Source organism: Canis lupus, chromosome 15, assembly GCF_011100685.1.
Source record: "Canis lupus familiaris isolate Mischka breed German Shepherd chromosome 15, alternate assembly UU_Cfam_GSD_1.0, whole genome shotgun sequence".
NCBI classification, from domain to species: domain Eukaryota; kingdom Metazoa; phylum Chordata; class Mammalia; order Carnivora; family Canidae; genus Canis; species Canis lupus.
The window spans coordinates 31,765,722-31,791,352 of record NC_049236.1 but is presented as its reverse complement, the minus strand read 5'-3'; the positions used below and the strand labels follow the sequence as shown (position 1 = coordinate 31,791,352).

At 33.5% G+C, this 25,631-nt stretch overlaps 1 long non-coding RNA gene across 1 annotated transcript in view; it reads right to left on the bottom strand.

Moving 5' to 3' along the window:
- Positions 1-25,631, bottom strand: part of LOC102154182 — a 62,443-nt gene that overhangs the window by 23,632 nt on the left and 13,180 nt on the right. The window contains exons 2-3 of the long non-coding RNA XR_005369955.1: positions 22,757-22,818; positions 20,581-20,701 (exon numbers count right to left, since the gene is read on the bottom strand). This is a non-coding gene — a long non-coding RNA (uncharacterized LOC102154182). The remainder of the gene's footprint in view (positions 1-20,580; positions 20,702-22,756; positions 22,819-25,631) is intronic.

The window sequence follows — 25,631 nt, the reverse complement described above, 5'->3', positions numbered from 1 at the left end:
ATAGTGCATGTATTTTGAATTCAGCTTAAAACCCAGAAATGTAGAGAAAAGGAAGACATCCTGTTTTGTAGTATGTTCTTCAAGCACGCTCCCCTCTTATGATGGATTCTGTATTATCCTTCTTAGATCTTAAATATTTTCACTTGATTCATGATATATAATCTTACAGAAATATGGAGGGAGAGCTACATTTCAAGAAAATGACGTCCTGCTTATAGAAGGGAGTTCTGTCTATGAAAAACTGAGGCATCTTTCTGCAAAGGGACACCCCATGGGAAATTTTTTCTCTGTGTTATAACTGGTAGAGAAACTGTCTGATTTTTCTTCTTTTTTTTTTTTTTTAATTTAGGCAAAGGTTTTATCTAGTAGACTCTATAAATCAGCCTGAAGAGAATTTATCTCTAAGTGGGATGAAAAATAAAAAGACTGCCTTCTCTATCCTCCCACATAATATTCAATATTCTAATAAGTAGTTCTAGAGCAGTATTTCAAACCTGGATTTTGTGCAACAAGAGCTTATGTCATTGTGCTGTCAATGTCTTTAGGGGTTTTTTTGTTTTTTAAAAAAAATGTTTGTAGGTTGGTTGCATAATGTTTCATATTATACTTTGTGCTCTCTCATCTAAAAGAATTTCCTTAATGTGTCCTTTTCCAGTTCATTGACATTTTGTAATTTCAATCTTGAAGATCATTTATTCTCTTTTTCTTTCAGTCATTACCATATGTGGGTGCACACAATGCATAGCTCTAAATGCAAATATTTGTGAGTCCTTATAATAGTGAGCATTTTTATTTCTGTATTACAGAAGAAGAAGTGGTCATAAATAATTTTGACTGAACTTGGTTGCTCAGTAAACCAAGGAGAGGACTGGACATAAAAATTTGAACACGTCCAAGACAGTGTGGTTTGGTAGAGTCATTGCTTAAATGGGAAGCTCCATACAAGAATTTTATAAAGACAGTACAACCTCTGAAGAAAAGTACAGTTGGGAACAACACTGGATTACAAGTCTAGAGAAACAAGTTTTATTTCTGTATGCACTACTTATGACTTTGGCCAAGTTACCACACTATCCTGGGTCTGCATTATATATGAAAGGATGGAGTTGAATTCATAGCACCTTAAGAACATTTATGACACAGAAATTTCGAATACTCTTTGGTTTAACGCTTCATTAATAGACACTTAAATCACATAGTGCTTTTGCACATGGAAGGGGAGGGAGAAAGGATGTTGAATGTCGACTTATACTATAAATTGGTTGATTTGTTTTATTTTCACTGTCAGATATTTAGGGAAAAACGTCTTAGAACTTGTTCAAGTTCACACAGCTAGTAAACTGAGGCACTGTAAGAGTACAAATCATGAACTGAGTGAAAATCAGGAATTCCAAATCAAGAATTGGTTCTCAGTCCCACTCTCCTTTCTGCTAGACAGTGGTTACTCTCAATAGTTAATGCCTGTTTGTTTTCCAATAGAAATTTAAATATACTTAAACATTTTCACCTGTTAGAGAGATGTGTTTGAGTAGTCAGGAGTTAAAAGTTAGTACTTCCTTTTTACATATTACATTTCTTTTTTTTTTTTTTTTACATATTACATTTCTTAAAGGTCAAGAAAATATATGCTTATTAATTAGTAAATTTAAATTGTCTTCAATGGCTTAAACAGGGTCAGCATTATGACTTCTACTACATCTTTCACGTAGAATAATCTTTACATTTTAAGAAAGCTTAATAATAGAAATTACATTAGGTTCTTGTTATATACAATTTCCAGCAGAATTTCCTAATATTACTTTTTAGCGAGTTCCTCTATATTCAGACAATATGGACAACTTAGTATCTAGATTTGCTTTATAGGATTACAAAGTTTTTGAAATTTCATCAAATTACGTAGGTGTTTTGATCCTGACAAGTGGATATAGATCAAAAATAGTTTCTAGGGCAGCACGGGTGGCTCAGGGGTTTAGAGCCACCTTCACCCCAGGGTGTGATCCTGGGGACGTAAGATCGAGTCCCACGTCGGGCTTCCTGCATGGAGCCTGCTTCTCCCTCTGCCTGTGTCTCTGCCTCTCTCTTTCTCTGTGTCTCTCATGAATAAATAAATAAAATATTATTTAAAAAAAAGTTTCTAAAAAGAATATGTTTGGGGCAACTGGGTGGCTCAGCTAGGCATCTGACCCTTGGTTTCAGCTCTGGTCATGATCTCAGGGTCATGAGCTTGAGCTCCGTGTTGGGTTCCATGCTCAGGGTAAGGCTGCTTGGAATTCTTTCCCTCTTTTCTCTCACTCCCGTTTTGCTCCTCCCCCTGCTCACATGCATGTTCTCTCTCTCAAACAAACAAACAAACAAACAAATAAATAAATCTTTTTTAAAATTTAGAAAATAATACAAAAAAATAATATTGTTTTGTTTACTTTGTCCTCAGGAAAAAATAATTTACTGTAACTCTAGATGTGAAGATTTTAGGTGATATAAAGATAGTTTCCTTCAGGAATGTTTCTGATTAAGGTCACTTTGTTTGTCTTGTGCCATCTCTTGTTTCTGTATTCCAAATCTTTTTAGGGAATCCCTTTTGGGTATGCCTCATGACCTGAAGCATTTAACATTCATAACCTATTTTCTTAGAACTTACTTTTCATTTTCTGTGCTGAGCAAGTCAGCAAGTTTGACCTTTGATATATAAAAAAATGCACTTCAAGGAAGTTGGAGCAAGGAGAATTATGGTGCCTTGTCATCTTTTATATATTGAAAAGAGATTTTTTAAAAACATTGTGAGCATGCATACAATTGAATGAAATATATATTTAGGTTCCATAGCACATTTTCTTCCAGCAGATATATTTATGGATTAGGTTACAGTCAATACCTAATGAATTTTTTCAAAAATTCAATACTATCAAAGACAGATAGTATTATTTTGCCTTCTTACTGTTTTTATATATTCTTTAAGTCATCTTAATTATTACTTAGAAAGCAAGAACAATGAAGTAACTTCTGCGATGATGTACTTCTAATATATTTAGTTCATTCTTCAGGCTGAATACGTAAATGTTGCATGTATGCATTTAAATCTCCCAGGTGAAAATAACTTCATGTCATTTTTAAAATGCCCAAACATAATAAAATTGCTGGCCACTCATCATCTTTTTTCACATAAAAGTGAGCAACAGCAACAACAAAAATTGAAGGGAAGTATAATTAAGTAGACATATTTCCTAGTTTTCTTTTTCTGTATAAAAGTAGCATTCAAATTTTTCATTTGCATTTGATGCAAAGTTACTCAGTTTACTTGGACTGTACTTAATACTTCTAACGTAGAACTTGTAAAAACTACTTTTACAAATACTGACTTTAATATTTCATTCATTCAACACATTTACTGTACATTTATTAATGCTGAGCATTATCCTAGATATTGGAGATACAACATGAATAAGACTTGGTTGTTTCTGTCTTTAAGATAATATGTAAGTAAATAAGCCATTAATTGAGACCTATACTTTAATTGATTAAGTAAAGTAAGTACAAGGTATCACTGGAGAACATAGGAGGCTCACCAATCTCATTTAGAAGTAATGGAGGAGGCAAAGGGAAAGAAATTGTATTTTAGCTAAGACCTGGAGGTTGAGAAAAAATTAGCCCAATAAAGAATTATATTGGGAGGAAAAAATACTCTAAGGCTTTAAGAGTTTATTCAGATATATATTAATTCCTCTTTCACACCTCAGTTGATAAATATCAAACTGGAAGTTACCTTGGAGAGTATAGTCAACCCCTTATTTTATGATTGAGATTCATGGTCTTAATATGACTCACCTCAAGTGATAGAATAAATTAATCACATAATCAGAGCTTTGACCCAAAGCTCTTATGAGCATCATCCCCTGTAGTTTCCCAGTAAATCCCTTTTCATACTCCTCCAGCAGTTTCTACAGAAAATTTAGCAACTTAGGTATAGAATAAGATTATCTAAAACTTTATTTAAAAGACATGGTATTTAAAGTCATAATTTAAATAATTATTGCCTTAATCAGCTTTCTAGATTGCTAGAAAAAATAATTAAGTTTCTGAATTATTTTTCCCATCTTAATAACTAGGTTGCATTGAACAAACCAAATGATTAAATGATGATCAGCCAATGTTATTGCCATATTATAATATGAAATGTTCAATTATTCACAGTTTAATTTGGTCATGTCATAATGACAGCCATGAAATGGAAATCAGTTTCAAAAATAAAGGAAGATGCAAAATATGTCTTGGTTTAATTGCTTAAATTAAATTTCAGTAAGAAACATATATGGAGGAGTCTAGGATGAGGAAATGAGAGTAATAAACAGTGATTTTCTGAAAATGTGAAAATGATCTTTCTATACTTTTAAGAGTTGTCTATTTTGGGATTCAAACTCATTTTTTCTCCAGACAACAAAATTATATAGGACTATGATTTTTTAAATTCATAGTATTTTAAGATACTATAGGGGTGATTTCCAGGGGTCCCGAAGCATACCAGTGTCAAGATAAAGGCTTTTATTACAAATAAGATGGTTGAGGTCCCTGGGAGAAAAATCATTATTGATGGTTGAGCTGTTCTATTAGAAGACAATTATTTCTGCTATATATATATATTTTTTTCTGCTATGTATTTATTTACCGTGCACACATTCAGATTAAGTATGATGTCAACAGGTGGTTGGTTACATTGACACCTCCAATCACAGGTACTACAGATATATTCAGGATACTGTATTGCAGAATTTCCCTAGGCAATATATGTCTGTGAAATCGAACACCAAGTATGAAATCAATAGAAAAGCTACCAGCTCCAAATGGAGACTAAAGAATCATTGAGCAATCTGATGAACTATGTCTCAAATAGTGAGTTATGTTAATTTGCTGCCAATCCGAATCAAATAAAGTAATATGGCCGTTGGAAGAAAAAGAATATAAGTTTACTGGACTTCCAATTACCCTACCACCCACCTAAAATTGTTGGTCAACTTGAAAATTGCTCTGCTTTTGTTTCTTATGGACTGTTTTTTTGTTTTGTTTTTTTTTTAGCGTCTTTTCTTTCACTTAGATATTTTTAAAAGATTTTATTATTTATTTGAGAGAGAAAGAGAGAGCATGAGCAGGAAAAGACGAGAGGGGAGGGAGAGAGAAGCTGAAGCAGAGTCTGTGCAGAACACAGAGCCTGACATGGGGCTCAATCCCAACCCTAAAATCGTGCCCTGAGCTGAAACCAGGAGTGAGTGCTTAACCGGCTGAGCCACCCAAGTGCCTCTTTCACTTCCATATTGAGTAGAACTGTGAAAACGTAATGATTTACTACAATAGGTAAAAAAGAGATTGATAGGGACCAATGGGATACATTTTGGTGTGTAAAGTTCTTCTCAGGAAAACCTCATTCTTTGAGAACTGATTACATGAATTCCAACATAAGAATTTGAAAGAGTTCGAAACTTGCCATCCAGTACCCAGGATCCCATGCTCTTTAGCATGTGTCCCAAAGTTTTATTTTTCAATGAAATATTACTACTAGTTTTTGTATTAAAAAAGATGAGATGTATTGTGTAGACAATTTGTATTTCCAGCTTTGGTCATGGTCTGATCTAGTGGTATGAGAAACACATACAGAAAACAGAGCTCTTATTATAATTGCATAAATCTGAAAGATGACCAGAGAAACATCTCTAAGTTAGTGGAAAGTGAGTTAACATCTCCTTTTCAATGATAACGTTCAGGGTGTTGGCTGATAGCTGAAGTACTCTCAGAATTAGGTGGCAAGGTACAGCTAACTCCTTCCAGTCTAGGTAGCATTAGGAATTATGTGTCCTATTGACCTGGCTGTGTACCAACTGATTTAGCTGTGGCCTCTGTTACACCCTAGGAGATGTACTAACGTCACTTGGCCACCGGTTAGTGGAGCTAATGAAAATGGGGAAACTTATACTTTTGAATTTTAGACAAAATATATGTGCAGATCAGAGGTGGAGCAGTCCAGCCCTATAATAGAGGAAAATTGTGATGCCTTTGCTACAGGGATTTTCTCAATCATCCTTAATTTATGAATATTTATTTTTTTGGTTTGGTAACACAGTATTTTACAGTAAACTCTTATGGCAACAGTGAATGTAAAGTAAACAAAAGTCAATGTCCAGTGAAATGCCTATGGCATTTTAATTTCTCTAGGAAGTTGATGACAAGCATGTAATTTCCACAAAATGTTTGCTGATATTTACCACTTACTATGGGAGCCACGTGAAATCCTTGAATATATGAGGATCACAAACTGTCACAAAGCCTCAGCATCTACTTAAAAAAATTAGGAATTATTTTAAGAACCCAGACAACTCAGCAAGTATGATTACAATTTACTTTGTGAAGTTTGATTTTGCATTTAGATCAAATTTCTTGCTTTTAATTCTTAGCTTTCTTGTGCACATACAGAACATGAAGCAATAGCTGTTATACTAGTTCTATTAACAGAAGAATTTCAAGAACACTTAAATAATACAAATTTTACATGTTATCAAATACTCTAAATAGAATAACAAAAAAATTAATTCTCATAAAGGTGATACTGTTGCGTTCAATTCATTTAATCTAAAAAAAATTTTTAGGAAATTTGTTAGGTCAAGGTGAAATATCTGATGTCTTGAATGCTGATATAACCTCAATTAATGTTCAAAATCAAATATGATTTTTTTGAGGTGACAATGTGAATCCGATTTTTGGTGGAGCACATTGAGGAGGAAAAACCAGGTTCTTATTAATTAAGAAAATTTAAGAAATAGAAATGTTCTTGGAACTGGTTGTGATAAACACCTAATTAATAATAGTGCAGAAACTAGCTGCATTATTATACCAATCTGAAAAGAAGTTGAAATCTCAAAATGTATAACTACTTTTATACATATGTAGGGAAAGTAACTTTTCTAAAATGAAGCAGATGTTGAACACAAAAGAATACCTTCAGCTTTGCAGTGAATGCTTTCTGATTTAGATTCCTTTCATCAATTTGATTTTAAACATATATGAGCTTTAGAAATCTACTTTGTGAATCAACTGTGTATACTAAGATCCTTTTAAAATTTTTTGGTATATCAGCCCTTTAAATTTTGTTTACATTTTGCTGAAATTTTTTTTGACATCTTTAATCAAAGTATTAAATAAATAGAGCCCCAATTAACCTTGGCTTTGGAATCTTTTATTGAATCAAAGCTTTATTTAAAATGGAATGGGAAAACAGGAAAACATTAAAATTTATCCCCATGAAAGCAAGGGAGGAACTGAACGAATTGGATGATGAGAGTTTACACAGTGTTTAAGATTTAATTACGTAATTGCACTTTAGAATAGTTCCACTTGTACAAGTCTCTTTTGATTGCGTTCCTATTTTTAATTTGATAAATTTATGTTCTATAAAGGAAGGAAAGGAAATTAAGAAGCCTTACAATTTCACAGCACCTAAGTTTGGCAAACCAATCAAAATAAGCATGGAGATATCATTTGATGAATTGTATGTTGTGAAAATATTTATCTAAGAAAGGTATCAATGAGTCAAAAATACAGTACTTGTGAAAACTCATGGGTTAAAATGTTCACACCTTCAACTGAGAAAAAACAATTAAGAATTGAGAACTTTCACTTCACAGAACTTACTCGGATCTTGCTAGATGGCTCGGTACCTGCGAAGTATTTTTATCTATTAAAATATTAGAATCTTTAGAGAGGAGTCAATTGAAGATATCAATTTTGTTTCAGATGTCAGCTAATCATAGGGTAGGTGGTGTGGTCCCCCTGCTCAGAATGGGATGTATATTCAGAAGTCTGGAACACTTTAGCTTTTCCACAGGTAATAAATGTGTATTATACTGGTGGATGTTTCAATGGGAGGCATTAAAAAAATCTGCATGGACTTTTTAAAATTTTGAAGCATTTTTTATTGCACATAGGTAGAAAAGTACACAAGTTATAAGTGTACAGCTCAGTGAATTTTCACAAAGTGATCTGTGTAAACAGTACCCAGACCATAAACATAACACAATCAACATCCTGGATGCCCCCACACCCCCTGTGTCACTTCTCACCTACTACACTCTCACCCTCAGGGGAACCTATATCATAATTTCCAAAAACAGATATCTTTAATGCATACTATCGTGCAGGCTTTTGAACTTTCTATCAATGGAGTCACATATTCTTTTTACACTTGATTTATTAAATATTATTTTCATAAGATTCAGTCACATTATCTTGAATATTGGTATTTTTTAATATTCTCATTTCTGTATTTAATCCCATGGTAAAAGTAAACTATAGATCACTTACCTATATTACTCTTGTTGTAATATTTGGCTGGTTTTGGTTTGGGACTATCATGTATAAATGTTATGAGTATTCTTATGCATGTCTTCTAGGAATGTATGCATTTCCCTAATGTAAACTTTCAAAACTTCATTTTATTTTTAAAATTTATTTTAAATAAATTAAATCTGGGATCCCTGGGTGGCGCAGCGGTTTGGCACCTGCCTTTGGCCCAGGGCGCGATCCTGGAGACCCGGGATCGAATCCCACATCGGGCTCCCTGCATGGAGCCTGCTTCTCCCTCTGCCTGTGTCTCTGCCTCTCTCTCTCTCTCTGTGAGACTATCATAAATAAAAAAAATAAAAATAAAAAAAAATAAAAAAAAACCTGCCCTCTGTAAAATAAATAAATAAATAAATAAATAAATAAATAAATAAATAAATTAAATCTTTTATTAGAATAATTTGTTTTTTTCCTCCAGATGAGTGACATGGCAGTTTAATACCTTAAGTAGATCAGAAAACATTTTACACTTTTTATCATAACCTTCTACCATGAATTTGTTTTTCCCATATTCACATATTCATTTATTTTATTTTCTGCTCAGACATGGCATCCGGGGCAGTCACCTTATAGTTGAGAGGCCATTTGTGGGACACTCTCAATCTTCAATTAATTCTTAATAAAGCTTTAATTGATTGATTTCATAATCTTACAGGAAAGACCCAATAATCACTGTAAGTATCAACTATAATAATTTAGTTTCTACCTAACAATAGACTTTGTTTTTTGGAACCTTGCGAGTTATAAATAAATAATTTAGTCATATTAGTAGGGATGTCCTAAATTTATTGACAATTTATTCTGCAATTATCAAGAATTTTTAGGTAGAAAAATTAAATTGTAGTTTCAAACCTAATTTTAAAGAAAATTCAGGAAAAGTAGTTACTCTTACATAAAATATACACCAATATGGATTGGATGGATACTGGACACTTGGTATAGCATAATTCATGATTGGGAGATTTTTTATCATTTACCTGAAAAGCAAGATATTTTATTGAAATGGAATCAGTTGTTTTGATGGTACACTTTAACATTATCTATTTTAGTACATATTATCTTTGCAAAATTTGAAATTACTCCTTGGAAAAATCAAGACCTGAGAAAGAAGTCTGTTTTATCTGGATACTTCTATGTTAAAGGTCATGTTAGAAGTGTAAATTAGCAAGAAACTATTAATAATTGATTAAATGTAGGGGAAATTCAGCCAATTTAATGTTGCTTAACTATCATTTTATAGGTCTAAATCACTGTACACTTAGTGATATTATATTTCTATTTCTGAAGGTTTAGTAAAATAATTTCAACCTCTATATTATTGAATAAACTTCAGTAAATTCAGACATATTTAGCCACTCCAATGCAAATACAAGTTATGAAACAAAATAGTGTTAGATATTAGAATATTAGTTTCTTGATATTAGAACAAAACAAAAAATGATGGAGTTTCTCCAAACGGTTTTTAGAAAGAGCTGAAAAAAAAGAAAGAAAGAAGAAAGAAAGAAAGAAAGAAAGAAAGAAAGAAAGAAAGAAGAAAGAAAGAAAGAAAGAAAGAAAGAAAGAAAGAAAGAAGAAAGAAAGAAAAAGAAGAAAGAAAGAAAGAAAAAAGAAAGAAAGAAAGAAAGAAAGAAAGAGAAAGAAAGAAGAAAGAAAGAAAGAAAGAAAGAAAGAAAGAAAGAAGAAAGAAAGAAAGAAAGAAAGGAAGAAAGAAAGAAAGAAAATTCTACAACTAACAAATCAAACCAAATAGAGTTGGATCTTACTCAGGATAATAATAAAAACAGCAGCAAAAATGATAATAATTCACAGTGCTTATTGGGGTTAATCATCTATGCAGTAAGTCTCATGTTAGTCCTGGTTTTGCAATGACTAATTTTATCCCAGGAAGAACTGTGATTTAGGGAGGTTCAGTGCTTGCACAGTGTTGGAGAGCTGGAAAATGGGAGACCTGAGCCAGAGCCAAGACTTTAATTTCAATGTTTCTTCTTTTAACCACTCTAATGGTTTTCATAGGAATCAAGAGGCATCTTTAATAAGAAATAATAGAGGTATTAGAGGTTTTCATAGCATGATTTTTAGTCTTTCTTAAATAATCCTTCATTTCATAAACAGATCATCATTCCAGGGGATGACTATGAACTGATTGTCCTAAATGATAGTGACAGACAAATTCTTCAGGTCTACTACAAGGTGACCAGGTGTGCAGCATCTCTAAGTGAGCTGTGAACACAGCCCACTGCTATTTCACTGTGCATTTGGCTTTCCTGGCCCTACAGTAAATGATCTTTTAAAATTCATTTTTTTTTTCAAAGTACCTCTCATTTTTATTCTGAAAGCACATTTTTCACTGCCTTCTCACCACCCACATCAAGGTCAAATATCTCTCTTTCCCGTTGCTGTGCTTTTGCTCCTGCCTACACCATTTCACTCATTCCTCCTACCTGCTTCCCTAATGTCTCCTTTCATTTTAAACAAATGCATCTTCCACCTACCTGCATGAAGATTTGAAGATTCCTTTAAAGAATTCTAGCTGCTGGTATATAAATAGATATATTTTTCTCAGGCAAACTTACTCTGAAAAATGGTAAGTCTACTTTTCCAGTAAAGTATATGCCCAATATTCAATATATACCCTTCCATGTGCAAGTAATTAAGTGAATACACTTCCTTACCTACTGAGTCTTACCAGTAAATTATGAAATTATTTTCATAAGATATGGTATAATCATGATTTGAAAGTTTATTATCCTTTAAATTAAGAATAATAATTCTAGTACTATATTTTTATATTAGTAGGTCTTATGATAGTTTGTGATTTTTTGCATTACCTTCTTGTTGGCCAGCAATTAAGAAATCTTGACATTCATTGATTAAACCATTTTATATTATTTTTGAATTCTAAAAAAAAAAAAAAAAGTTTTAATACAAATAAAGATTTTCTATGCAATGGATTTTATAACTTTGGTTGATTCATTCAACAATGCTATTTGGCACCTCCTATGTGCCAGGCAATACTGTTCCTACAGTGGTATGAGAGACATGGAAAGTCCCTGTTTTTATGAAGCCTACACTCTCTATGATAGGGTAGACAGTAAAACAGTTAACAACAACAACAAAAAGATATTTAGTATCTTAGAAATATTAAAGGTTTTTCAGTTAATGATCAGTGGCCTAAGTAGACAAATAAAATGAGGGGAGTAAAATATAGCAGTGGTAGGGTTATTATTATTATTTTTTCAAGCTGAAGTTTTATTTAACATGTAAAAGAAACAATTCTTGGGAATGCTGAGGAATAAAGCAAACGGATACAGTGCTCTCCTCCTGCCAGTCAGCCAGCCTGTCCGCGTAGGGGACAACAGACAGTACTCAAGTGCTGGCATGATTTCACAGTAGTCAAGTGTTGGGTCATCTGTGCCTGGGTGATGTAGTGATTCTCGGTGTGTGATCTCGGTTCTGGGTTTACACCTTCACTGGGCATGAACAAGGGCTCCTGCTCCTTGGCCGTAGCCAAATCCCTTGGGCCCAAAGTTCTTTGCATAGCATCCTTTACAATAGATTTCACCTTCTTTCTCAGTCAGAGTTGTTGATTCGAGACTCTTCCCACATTTGGCACACCGGAAACAAGTACCTTCATTCTTAATTTAATATGTAATACTTGCAATTGTAGATTTTTAAGGATCTAACAAAGCACTGCCAGACTTTATGTTGTCCCCCAGGATTTCAATGTGATCTATCCTGTGTTTTTTACTTCAGACTGTGTGTGGCCTTTCAGCATTGAAATGAGAGTGGGGAGAGCAGGCTTTCATTTTCATGCACAAAACCTTAAGATGTAAAAAAGAGTTTCTTATCCACAAAATGAAGGATTTGTAGGAATCAGGGTTTTTAACCAAGGGACCATAGACTCTTAAAGAGTCTTTGGGTGAAATTCATGGAAACTATGACATTAAAATGAGAAAAATCACCTTTATTTTCAAAACCTCTAAGTGAAATCTTTAGCATTTCCTTCAAAAACCTGATAATCATATCAATACTACCAGAGAATCTTTCACCAACAGAAATCACAGACCTTTTTATATCATAGTTGTTATGGATATCCCAAGTTATCATTTACTACCATCACTATTGAAAAATTATAATTACTAGATCATGCCATTAAATGCAATATAGAAGCACAAACATTACTGCATCAAAATTTGCTTTAAATATCATAATATCATTTTAATATAATTTGTGTTCTAATTCTATTTTTTTGTGAAATAAAAGAACAGGATGTTATTGGATGATTTGTTGAAATAAAAATCTATCCACATAAAATAGACTACTTAGGTTTATGTACCAATAGTACCTATGTATTCTATTTTAAAATGCCACAGGGAGGGACTTTGTAGGACTTGATATTTGAGCTGAAAGATACGGTGAATCAAATGAAATGTAAGGGAGGAGTCTCCAGGACAAGGGATCAGCATAGACAAAAGTGTCCAACAGGAAAGAACTCGGTGAATGCTATAGAAGGTAGGAAAAGAAATAAGTGTTGTGAAGTCTAGGGTTGTGTGTTTGTCTCTAGCCACACTTAGGTGCATGGGAGCATGAACAAAATTGGTGGGTAGATTAATTTAAACAAGCGTTGCCATTTAACTAAGAATTTGATGCGTGAGTGGTGAGGATATATGCTAGGTGTTGCTAATAATGATCACCAGGGAAATTAAGCAAAATAAGAAGAACCAAGAACATATATGAGAAGTGGAGAGATAGAAGAGGGTAGTGAGGATGAGGATAGTAGGACTAATGAAGTATTGGTTCTAGCGAGGTCTGAGGATTATTGGAGCTGCATATTAGAAGGACTGCATGAGAACTCTATTTTAGTAGTACCAGCAAGAGATGCCAATCACCATTGTTTTAATCAGGTCAAGCTTCTATAACAAATACCATAGACTGGGTGACTTAAACAACAGAAATTTATTTCTTACAGTTTTGGAGGCTGGAAGCCCAAGATCAGAGTGCTGCAGCGTGGAGTTTTGGTGACAGTCCTCTTCCTGAACCATAGATGGATGCCTTCTTGCTTTATCTTCATGTGACAATGAAAGACATCTTGCATAATTCTTCTTTTAAAGGTACTAATCCTCCACTTTCATGAACTAATTACATTACAAAAGCCCTCACTTCTAAATACTGTCACGCTGGGGATTAGTACTTTAACATATGAATGGAGAAGACCTGGCAACTATGAGATGCAAAGAAGAATATAATTCAAAGTACTTTAGAGCTGTTATTGCTAGGACACTGAAAAGGAAGCTCAGTGAAGTTAGTATTTTTTCTTTGCCACCTTGTTCCCAACTCTCAGAACTGTGCCTAGTACACAGAAAATGTTTAATAAATGTTAACAAATTAAATGAATGTATCATATGTGTAAGCAACATGTAGGATGACTACAAGGTTTCTGAGTGGATGAAAATGTTAAATTAAGGAGGAGAGGGTGAGGGAAAGGTTTGTGGTTATTTCTTAAACAGGAATATAAAATCATTCATGTTATCATCATCCTTTCTGAGTAACTGTTCTAGTAGAAATACCATGATAAGCACTATAAGAAAAAAAATGCATGAGATATATGAGCCCTCCTTTTCTAGGGATAAGAGCATGCAGGGGGGTTAGTTGAAATTAGGCAGCTATGGCAGAAAAGGATTTTCTAGAAAGCCAACAGATTTCTCCCCAGAGGAAAAAAAAAACAAAAACAAAAAACATTTAAATAAAATGCAGAAATACTTCCAATGTCTCCATGAAAAATACTTTGAAATGTGAATCCCATTCCCAGCTAAACTATCAATCAGTGTCTCTGAATTCTAAAACTGTTATTAGACTTTAGCGAAGCCAAAAATGATTCAAATAATCAATTTGAGTCCTTGAGTGCAATTAAAGAAAATCCTTGGCCTATAGATTTACTAAAGTTTGCCCAATATTGTCCTTTTAAAAAATACATTATTAAACCATGGGTCAAATTGTTGATTTGTTGAAGATAATTACTTCTTACTCTATAAACAATTGAGAAACAAAGGACAAGCAAAGGAAATTAGAAATACCAGGAAAAAGAAATAGTGGTACTAGGAAGTCATAATCCAAATAAGAGGTAAACAAAATGCAACATTACTTTGAGCAAATTAATTAAATAAGGAAAAGATAATGAATTTGGTTTTGATAAAGTTTTCCATTTAAGGGACACAGATGTACCAATGTAGATTTCCTCTTCAAGTCCATTTCCACTAGTTAGACAGTTATGCAGGATTTCAATATTTTATATACTTGATATCGAAACATCCATGTATTTTAATATTAGATAATCAACTTATCCATAGGAATAGAAGACTTACCCCACTAACTTGGAGGTTCTGTCTCATTCACTTCTGTACGAATATCACCAAAAGCAATGCCTGCCCTGATATACAATAGCAGTCAGTAAATATTTCTTATTATAATCATGGGACAGAATATATTGGTCATTCTCTTTGGTAGAAGTTCAAGGCAAGCAGGAGAAAGAAATGTAAGGATAGAATTTGTTCCAAGTATTCTTTGGCACAATGACAACAACTATAACAAATATATCTAAAAGAAAATGAAGAAACAGGACACATTCTCTGTCCTCATGGAATTTACAGCCCAATAGAGACCAATATAAAATTTGAAAAATAAAACATGGCAGTTTCTATGATATTGTCATTAACAGAATATAATAGCAAAATAAAAAATAAAAAGTGTACTTACTGAGGGGGCTGAGAAAGGAAGACAGATGTGATAAAGCCTTAAAAATAAGTAAGAATTCTCAAGGGGGTAGAGGATGGAATGTGGCAAAGAAACAGCATGTCAAAAGGGATATCACAGAATAACAGCAGTCGAGGTTGGAGAGGGAGACACAAGGTAAGAAAGTTGAATGAAGACTAATGGAAGGAGTTTCAACCATATGCTTTGTCCCTTTCCACAGATACAGTTAAAACAAAACAAAATGAAGCCTGTGAACTTAATCATAAATAAATAAATAAATAAATAAATAAATAAATAAATAAATAAATAAATAAATTCTCTTGGAAGAAAGGCAACTTGGCAAATAAAGTTATAGCTCATTTGGAATACGAATAAGGATGGAAGAGAGATATTTAGACAGATGATCATGAAAAGAGGGATCACATTCCTCAAAATAGTGAGTCTAGATGATTCTTCATGTAGTAAGAGCTTTACTATAAAGAGCAGCTTTTCTTCTTGCAACAAAACACAAACAAAACACCGACACATGTATAAAAAATACAAATTAAGAAAATTGCTTATGGGCCCCAATGGTTCTTGAAATTCAATTTTATTTCATGTGCTTTTCTTAAACTTCTCTGTAAATGAAGGGTTGTAGTGCATTCATGCCTCATATCTGTTCCTGCTAACTGCCTTTGTATTACAAGTATAGCAGCTATCACTAAAGCAAAAGAAAGGAAGGAAGAAAGGAAAGGAAGAAGTAAAGAAGAAGAGACTCAACAAAAGAAGAAAAAAGATCTAATTGATTAATATACCAGCAATTCATGCACATTGCTATACTTAAGCATTTATTTGCAGAAAAGCAAATATGCATTTTGCTTGCTTTCATTTTCCCAAAGCACAACTTAATTAATGCTGTCATACAGCTTTTGATAACAGATTCATACTGTAACAGTCCTCCCACGCCACAAGATCAATGGAACCCGAGAAGCTACAACAGAAAGAAATTAGAACGTGCATCAAATTTGTGAAGCTCATAAAGAAAACACATTTGCCCTTCATGTATTTTTAAAGAGATTCTTGCTTCATTATATCTTGTAAATGGTTTCTCTGTTCAGTACAGCAGATAGAATTGAACTTTGGTGGTATTCCATTTTTCAGAAGAGAATGCCATTCAGTTTTAATAAAGATTTTAGTGGTGATGTTATTATGTTTAGGTGCCCAGTTAGTCTATAGGGGCTTTGTAATATCTGGGAAGGAACCTGGCATGTACAATTACTAATTGTCTTACTTTCTTCTTTCCATACTCTTTAGCCTTCAAGAATCAAATCTTATTTCCAACCTTGGAAGATTAACTTTTTGATCAGTTGTAGTTCATGCTTTGTTTTCAGTAGCATATTGAATCGTATAATAGAAAAAAATAAAACTAATAATTTAGAACAGTATTTAGGAATTTGTATTCATTTAAATCAGTTTGCCTTTAGATCATATAGCTTTTAGATGAAAATACTAGTTTTGGAGTCATGACATGTAAGTAATTAATTTAACCCCAGGATGAAACTCCCAGTATTGATAGAACTGAATTGTATTTCGAAGAAATACATTCTCCTAGGAGGAAACATAGGCAATAATTTCTTTTACATCAGCCATTGAATCATTTTTCTCGATATGTCTCCTCAGGCAAGGAAAACAAAAGCAAAAATAAACTATTGAGACTATACCAAAATGAAAAGTTTTGTACTGAAAAAGAAACCATCAACAAAATGACAATGCAACCTACTAAATGGGAGAAGATATTAAAATTTAAAAGTTAAAGGCCTATATTAACTTTGTATATGCAAAAGTATAAGCTTTGCTTTCAAGAGGTCTTTTTCTCAAAGTAGGTTATATCTTAGCATTAATAAAAGGACATATGTGTGTTTAAAGTGAAAAAAATATCCAATAAGGGTTTAATATCCAAAATATATAAAGAATTTACATGACTCAGCACCAAAACCCCCCATGTTATCTGGTTTAAAAATTGGCAGAGAACTTGAATAGACAATTTCCCAAAGAAGATATACAAATGGCCAACAAATGAAAAGATGTTCAACATCACTAATCATCAAGGAAATGCAAATCAGATTCACAATGAGATATCACCTTCTACATATTAGAATGGCTGGGATAGAAAAACAAGAAATAACAGGTGTTAGCAAAGTAGTAGGGAAAAAAGGAACCCTCTTGCACTGTCGATGGGCATGCAAATTGGTGCAGGCACTGTAGAAAACAATATAGAAATTTCTCAAAAAATTAAAAATAGAGGATGCCTAGGTGGCTCAGTGGTCGAGTGTCTGCCTTTGGCTCAAGGTGTGATCCCCAGTCCAGGGATGGATCCTGAATTGGGCTCCCTGTGAGCAGCCTACTTTTCCCTCTGCCTGTCTCTCTGTAACAGTCCTCTCCTTGTCTATCATGAATAAATGAATGAAATCTTAAAAAAAATTAAAAATAGAATTGCCATATGACCTGGTAATTCCACTACTAGGTATTTACCCAAAGAAAATGAGAGCACTAATTTGAAAAGATATATGCACCCCTATGTTTATTGCAACATTATTTACAATGGCAAAGATATAAAACAACTCAAATGGCCATCAATAGATGGATGGATAAAGAAGAGATTGTATGTATGTACAATGGAATATACTCAGCCAGAAAAAAGAATGAGATCTTGCCATTTGAAACAACATGGATGGACTTAGAGGGCATTATGCTAAGTGAACTAAGTCAGAAAGACAAATACCACATGATTTCACTCACATGTGGAATTTAAGGAATAAATCAATCAAGCAAGGAAAAAAAATGAAAAAACAGGCTCGTAAATACAGAGAACAAACTGGTGGTTGCCAGAGAAAAGGTGAATGGGGAGATGGTTGTAATAGACACAGGTGATTAAGAGGTACAAACTTTTTTTTCTTTTAAGATTTTATTTATTTATTCATGAGAGATATATATATAGAGAGAGACAGAGACACAGGCAGAGGGAGCAGGCTCCATGCAGGGAGCCTGACATGGGACTCGATCCCGGTTCTCCAGGATCAGGCCCCGGGCTGAAGGCGGCGCTAAACCACTGAGCCACCCAGGCTGCCCGAGGTACAAACTTCTAACTACAAAATAACTATTTCTCAGAGATGAAAACTACAGCATAGGGAATATAGTCAATAACATGGTAATAACTTTGGTGACAGATGGTGATTACACTTGTGGTGAGCACTAAATACTGTATAGAATTGTTCAATCATTATGATATACACCTGAAACTAATATGTTACGTTCATTATGCTTAAATTAAAAAAATACTGTTTCATGAAAATTAAAAAAATGCATCTCTCTCACTCCATATGTAGTTATTTATTATACAACATATTCCTTCTGAGATTCCACTTTAGATATTTATTATTGGCTTTTCCAAACTAAGTCATCTCAAAATGAAATAATTATTTGAAAACTGAATAATGAGCTACAAAAATCTATTTGTTCAATGTTGATTTTAATATTTTAAAATATTGACAGCAAGTATTATGTAAAAAAAATAGATTTAACTTATGGTTTGTATTTTTGGAATCTTTGAAAAAATATTGGGCCCAGGGGTGCCTAGATGGCTCAGTTGATTGGGCATCTGACTTTTGGTTTTGGCTCAGGTCATAATCCCATGAGTCGTGGGATCAAGCCCTGCATCAGGCTCTGTGCTTAGCAGAGAGCCTGCTTGAGATTCTCTCTCTCTCTAGCTCTCTCTCTCTTACAAAATTACAGCATAGGGAATATGCTGTAATCTCTCTCTCTCTCTCTCTCCCCCCCACCCCCTTCAACCCTCTCCCTGGCTCACTCTTTCAAATAAATAAATAAATCTTTTAAAAAAATGTTATGCTAAATATATGTAGATTTATTGGAAAAGCTTTTGATTTAAAGAAATGCTTGAAACAGTATACAATTTTTGATATAAAAATTGTTGATATTTAAACAACCCTTCTGAAAAGACATGATATGCTCTTATATCCATTATTGTAAGATTTCTTGGATTGGTTGGATAATCTGTCATTGCATAAAGGTTCCTCCAAACATAGTTTAATATTTGGAGTCACAAGAGCAATTGCATTATATGCTCTTTTTTTTTCTTCTTTTCTTTTCTTTTTTCTTTTTTTTTGACCACAGACAGATTTGTAAACCCTGGTTTCCTTATTCAATGACTAATTTTAGTGAGCTATAGGATTTTCAATAATAGATTTTATGACTTTGTATCTACATATTCTGCACAGACTATTAAACTAGTTTTAATTCATGCTGGCAATATAATTTAGAAAGGAAAAGAGGTTCATTAACTTTTTTACTACCAATTTAAGATTAAGTTTCTTTATTTCCCTTCTATTCTAAGTAATGATGCACAGCTTCAAGATAGTGTGCTAAAGTGATTTTGGTTATTTGGAAACAACAGTTTAGCAGTTAGTATCATCAATGCATTTATAATATTTCTAGGATCACTGCAACATGGATGAAAATATTGACTTTTTTGTAGGGAGTTAACAGAGTCACTATTAAAATGATCAGAAAATTGTGTGATCCTGATTAATACTAGTTACTATTAATTTCATATGTGAAAATATTTTGTCAGAGTAATGAAATTCAACATTTTATAATTGAGTGTGACTAGGAAAAGTGAAATCAATAAATTATAGCTCTTCCTCCATACTATTTTGGACATGAATTTCATGAAAAATGTAAATATTGCAAAAAATTACTATGTTTCTCAGATTTTAGAAAGCTTTTTACAAAAAACTATACAGATCCATCATTCTTAGCTCATTGTACATGATTTTCATAACCAATCTTAAATTTTGCGCAGCAAACCTTGACCAGGAACAGCAGTATCTGTTAAAGATACTATTTATTGGGCCACCTGGATGACTCATTGGTTAAGTGTCCAACTCTTGATTTCTGCTCAGGTCATGATCTCAGGGTCATGAGATTGAGCACTGCTTTGGGCTCTATTGCTCATTTCCCTCTGCCTCATCCCCACCCCCACACATGCACACTGTCTCTCTCTCAAACTGTTTCTCCTGGAAAATAAATTTAAGTCTAGTATTTTTTACTTATACTTTCTTTTTAAAGAACTCTACCTGCTAAGTTTTGGGGAGCTATTAGGATACATGATATCATAAGGACAAAATAAACAGGACTCTTTATGAAAAAAAGATTCTCAAATAGTGTCCTAGAAAGCTGTTCTTGGAGGTCTTTGTTAATCATTTTTTTTTCTATGCTTGTTAATGTATTAAAAATGTTTTTTTTTTTTTTGAGAGAGACCATTGACGATAAGGATAATTTCACCTCACTTTTCCATGTATTCAGCCACAAATTCTCACTAGACACTTCAAATTCCACATTCAATCTTAATTATAACCTTAAATCAGGTTCATTAAGGTATAAATATACACTCACTTGAAAACAAAGAGTCGTTGTGGTCTTCATACTTTCCAGAAAATGTCACTATATTGTTGATACTCAACTTCAATCAGTCATTTGAGAAGAAAACAAATAAACAATACTGTAGGAAGATAACCTAAAAGACAAATTCTTTTCAAAAACTGTAAAACATTGTAATGTCATTATAATATTCTTGTTGGGAATGGTTTCATTTGAAAAATACATCGGTAGCTAACAATATCATGAAAGTTCACTCTGATGTTCATAAGACTTTAATGAACAAACATTAGCATGAGTTGATTGATTCAGATGTGCCACTCAGTTGGCCTAGAAGAACATGACTTATTTATAAGAATGAAAAAATCCTCATCATTATAGAGTATTATCCATCCATCACTGAAATTTGAAAAGAGAGCAATATTGGTTATCGATAGAGACTTGAATTTAAAAAGGAAAAGATCATATGTGCTAGAAGAATTACAAAGAGGGCAAATAAAAATTTAGGAAATCCATTTTATTATTTGAAGCTGACATAAATAATATATCTCATTAATTTAGGTACTCTTGATGATTGCTACAAATATTTCATTCATGTCAATAGCAACACAAGCATATATGGGACAGATATTTCTAATTCCTCAATATTTACCAAATACCAGGTATTCAGTAATGGCTTGAATTTTACTTGAGATGTCAATGTCTTGCTTAAAAAAAAAAAATTACTTCTTGACTCCTTTGAAGTAGGGGTGGTCATATGATGTATTTCTGGATTAATAAGGCATAATGTGATTTATTCTAAGAAAGCATCACCTCTTCCTGGTTACTGGCCCTCTTTCCTGTATGCCTGTGGTTAAGCAGCATGGTTGGAGTTGGAACAACCATTTTGTCATCTTAAGGATGAAAGTTAGAAGATACAGGTAGCAGAGCACCTCAAATGAGTCCTAACTAACATAGCACACAGAGGAAAACCAGAAAAGAGTAGATATCAATTTGGGAGGCAATATTGGTGGATTCTATTTTGCTGGATTGTGTGGTACTATAGAAAGGCTGATTTGGGGCCCTCAGTTCTTGCATGCACAAGTAGTGCAACACTGGACAAGACAGTGTATTTCTCCTGGACTTTTATTATGTCTAAAGTCAAGAAGTTAACTTTAATAATTTGTTTTCAAATGAGGGGATGGAAGGTCAAAATTTTGAGGCTGTGCTTTTATATTGCATATATATTACTACGTTTTGATAGTTGTAAAGATAAATTATGGACACTAAGGATTGACAGCCTCTACGCCAGTTTGAAAAGGAAAACATAGTTAGTTGCATAGTGATTTTCAATAAAAAGCCACAAATATCCTATGGAAAAGCTATCATATTCATTGAGGCGGCATCACATTTATAAATTTATCAAAAAGATGTTATTTATAGTAGTACACTGAACCATCATTCTAACTGATTTTTAAGAGGCCTTTAAAGTTCTATCATTTTGTGATTAATGAATAATATCACAATGTAGTTGGTAATGGAGCTAGAAAATCCTTGATTTTAAGCTCAAAGTTATTTCTTTTGCCTAGTGTATTTATGTATTTATTTATAATAAACATAACAAACATAGGCCTTTATTTACAATTGGATTAAAAAAATAATGTGAATGTGTGAAAATTTGGAAATTGTTCCCTGCAAATTCAAATAAATATTTTCTCTGATTCTCATTGCTTCTTAAATTTTACAGACCTGGAATGATATATTTTTGTTTAAGAACTCAAAAGTAGACTAATATAAAAGTTGGGACCCTGGATTCTTTATTGCTATGACCTTGCATTTCTACATGAAAGTGCTTCTTTATATGTTTTTCAATATACCCTCAAAATTTTATAGCCCAATCTAATAACTGTCACAGAAGTCTCAGACGAAATATGGGCATATATAACCAGCAATCTGGAATAGTGGCTTTGATTTCAGATGAGCTTCAAAAGCCCTTTAGTTCACATGTAGACATTCTGTAGTGCATGATGTGACTTATGTCAACTTTGCAGTAAATATCCATGAAAACATACAAAAAGACTAAAATGCCAAAAGCTGAAAATAGCAAAGTAAATATAAGCAAAAACTCTTTGGTAAAACCCCGAGGTCCATTGCTACTTAGTGCACCGTCCATGGTTATGTGTTAAAAAATACAACATTGGAATACTCATCATACCTCCATCTTCTGAATTAGAAGACTGCAGGAAATCATCTTTCTCCCAACATCCTACTCCCTCCCTGAATTTAAAAAAGAGAAAGAGAGAGGAGAGAGAGAGAGAGAGAGAGAGAGAGAGGAGGGAGATTGAAAAACATATGACTTCAACACTATCTTGTTGCTTCTCGCCCCCCCACCCAACTCCATGACATACAAAATTGTCACTCATATTCCCAAATGCTCGGGGACTATTTTTGGAGACAGATGCTGTCCCTCCCCTCCACTCTCATTAGCTTTTTTTGCCTCGGTCCCTTTGGTGACATAACACTCAGTAGGTGACACAGTAGGAAGTGGGATATGATGTATAGAAACACATTGCAGTATGTGATGCTAAATTGCTGTAGGAAAAACACTGTTGTTAGGAAATATAGGAGAATCACCAGAAACACTGCATGCTTTGGGGTAAAGTGGTTCCTATCTTTATTCTTGTGGTGTAAGCACTGACTATTGGTTTTTCTTTTTGTAAACCAAGTCGCTGACCTCAGCTTCACTGTGGAGCATCTACTTTAATAAATGCATTGCCAGCCACACAACTATATGGATAAAGAACTATCTGCACCTGCCTTCCAGACTTCTTTGTTTTAGAGATCTTGGCTGATTTTGATAACTGATTATTCGGCCTTTCCTTTTTTTTTTTTTTTTTTTTTTTCCTTCTTCTGTGCTTTAAATTCCCTCTCTTTTGTTTAAAATTCACCAGTAAAGATCGATCCTGCAAAACCCTAGGCCTCCCACCCTTGACCCTAATATAAGGAGAACCACAGGCCTATGTTCTTCTCTTTTTATTTGAGACCTCAGCATGTAGCTCCAGATGTGCTGTGTCATTTCCAAGGCTTGTAAGTGATAAACCATGTCTCTTTTAAAATTTCCTGGCAGTAATTGTTAAGGGCGTCTTGCAATCATAATAAGAACCACAATGGCCATTCCAGCCACAAGACTATTGAGAGGCTGAGACTAGCACAAAACAATTCTATAGAAAAGGACACAAAATTTGGTCAAAGAACCTGCATGATATTGAACCTCGGTCCAGCAACCCCACTTCAATAAATCTCTACTGGATACCACAAAGCAAATTAGGATTTTTGTGTATCAACCTGGCTTGTTGGTCTAGATCTGAGTGGGGATATGTATAGTAGACTAGAGCAGAACAAATATACAGTGAAGGGGATAAAAGTCTCAGATCCATCAAGGTTTCTCAAATTTCTTAAAAAAATTAAAAATAGAATTACAAAAAAATTAAAAATAGAATTACTATGATCCAGGAATTCTACTACTGGGTATTGAAAATGAAAATGCTAATCCAAAAAGACAGATGCGCCCCTATGTTTATTGCAGTATTATTTATCAAAAGACAAGAAATTGAAGCAAACTGAAGAGTCCACTGATAGATGAATGGATAAAGAAGAGAAAGATATGGCATATAGAGAGAGTATTTATATACATAATGGGATATTACTCATACATGAAAAAGATGAGGTCTTATCACTTGTGACAACCTGGATTGACCTCGAGGGTATTATCCTAAGGGAAAATAAGTCAGAAACAGAAAGAAAAATACCATTTTATTTCACTTATATGTGGAAACTTAAAAAAAAAAAGAACAAACAGAAACAGGCTCTTAAGTATGGAGAACAAACTGGTGTTTGCTATAGGGGAGGTGGGTAGGAAAGCAGATGAAATAGGTAAAGGGTAGTACAAGGTAAAAACTTCCAGTTATATAATAAATAAGTCATGTAGATGAAAAGTATAGCATAGAAAATATAGTCCATAATATTGTAATAATGTTATATAGTGACAGATGGTAAATATACTTTTTGTGGTGAGCACTGAATATAATTGTTGAATCAATGCATTGTATACCTGAAACTAATACAACATTGTATACTAATTGTATTTCAAAAAACTGATTTTTTTAGGAAGGAGGAGAAGGAGGAGGTGGGGGAAGGAGGAAAGAAAAACTCCATTCCACCAAATTCTAGACTCAGACTCGTCATGCCCCATTCAAGTGTAGCTGAATATTCAACAGACAAAGCAAAAAAGCAAACAAATGAAATGAGGTCTTAGAAACGGCAAGAACTGTCATGAAGAATGAGAATAAGAACTGAAATTTGAAAATTATTTTCTGAAAGAAAGAGGACATTCTGAACATTGATTTAGGACATCAAGTGCATGTTCTTGGCAAGATATGGAAAAAATTGGCATCTATAGAAAAGAACCATGAGAAATAGCAGAAACAAGGCTGAAAGTTGGTCACTCAACAAATATTATGAGGTAGGAGATAAACACATGCAAAAACTCAATTTCAAAAACTTCAGAATTATTTTCAAAAATAAGAATTTAAAGTATGTAACTGTTGTTAATGAGCACAACTGATGCTGCAGGACCTCAGTGCTGAGGAACTGCAAATGGAACAGACAAAAATATAAAAGCAAAGGAAGAAAATGGAAAGTAAGAGTAGTTTTAACCTAAATAGTGGCAAAGTAAAATCAGAAAATAAGCAAAAATTCTCAGCTAAACTAGAACAAATTAAAAGAGAAACCATCTCTGTAGGAAAGAAAGGGGGGGGGGGGGGGGGGACCCATAAGTCTATGAAGGGAAACCGTAAGTCCTGAAAGTAGAAACAAAGTACACATACCCTAATAATTTCCTCTCTTAATTTCCAGGCTATATTCCCTATAGGGATGTTCCACCTGTATTGGTTTCTAATCTAGAAGTTTCAGTTTGGCATCCCATTGCCTGTTCTCATGAATAAGTGCTGAGTCATAGCTTGTTTTCTTCATTTTACAAAGAGAACAGAGGGCATAAGGACCTAAATGACAAGATTCAAATAGTCAGCAGC